Consider the following 1224-nt stretch of genomic DNA (forward strand, 5'->3'; position numbering starts at 1 on the left):
TCATCCGACCATCGGGCGTCTAATTGAAGGGGAGGAGCGGAGCCAGCCGCAGGCCGATGCCCCCCCTCCACGCTCCAGCACGGTGCTGCTATTCGGGCTGGTTTCCACCCAGGACGCTGGAGCCCCCGAGCCCCCGGCCCCATGGAGAAGCAGAGCTCCTTGGGGGCCCGGGCAAAGCGCGGCGCGAACGGCTCCGGGGTAGAGCGGGACACCCAAAGGTGGCACTGCGGATGCCCACCCACGCTGTTCCCCGTCGCAGGGGACTTCTGACAGATAAGGGGCCACCAAGGGAGATGCAAGGGGGGTGAGTCCCTATTCTGAGCCTGGCACTTGGATGCCCCCGTGAAGCTCTCCAGAGCCAGCCCGCTGCAGCTGGCACCCCCAGGCGGATATATCCTGGGGCGGGCAAGGGGGCAGCAGGGGAGGGGGTTTCACCTGCCGGGGCCCTGATCCCACGCTGCGAGGGCACGTGACAGTGGCGCAGGCATGGCAGGGCCGTGTTGGCCGGCGCCAGGGCACGAGACTGGCGCCTGCACAAGGGGGCCTGGCAGGGCCGAAGCCTGCTCCACTTTGCAGGGTTTCGCCCCGGCTCTGCCGGCAGCCTGAGCTCCAGAGCCGGTTCTCCCGGCTGCCCCCACAAAGGAAGGCCCGCATCCGGTCTCGCTTCGGGGAGTTTTCCCTCCATGCCAGCTTAAAGGGCGCAGCTCTCTCCCGGTGCCCCTGCTGCAGCCGCCCCTGCCTGGCGGGGAGCCCGCAGAGAGGGAGGAGTGCTCAGCGGTCACAGCCCCAGCGTGGGGCACCCAGGTGAACATCCCACCAGCTTCCTGCACAGCCTTGGTCAAGTCAGACCCTCTGTGCCTCAGTTTCCCCACACGGTCACGTGCCGGAGAGGCCCAGACGTCAGGGTGATCCGGCTGCCACAAGCCAGGCAGATGCGTGGGGACACCCCCCGCCAACAAGGTACACACGCACATGTACACACGCACGCCTGCCCCTGCCAGAAGATTACATGCACACACACACCCCGCCCCCCGCCAACAGGACAAACACACGCACACACATGTACACACACACCTGCCCCTGCCAGGATTGCACACACACGGACACAGAGCCGCGCAGCCCTGGCCCTGCCAACAGGGTACACACACACACACGCACGCACGCCTGTGCGGGGCTGCGCCGGCCCCGCTCCCGCCGCGGGACCCCGACTCCCCCCGCTCCGCT

The sequence above is a fragment of the Gavialis gangeticus genome, unplaced genomic scaffold (genome assembly GCF_001723915.1).
Source record: "Gavialis gangeticus isolate Ggan-Ray unplaced genomic scaffold, GavGan_comp1, whole genome shotgun sequence".
Classification (NCBI taxonomy): Eukaryota; Metazoa; Chordata; order Crocodylia; family Gavialidae; genus Gavialis; species Gavialis gangeticus.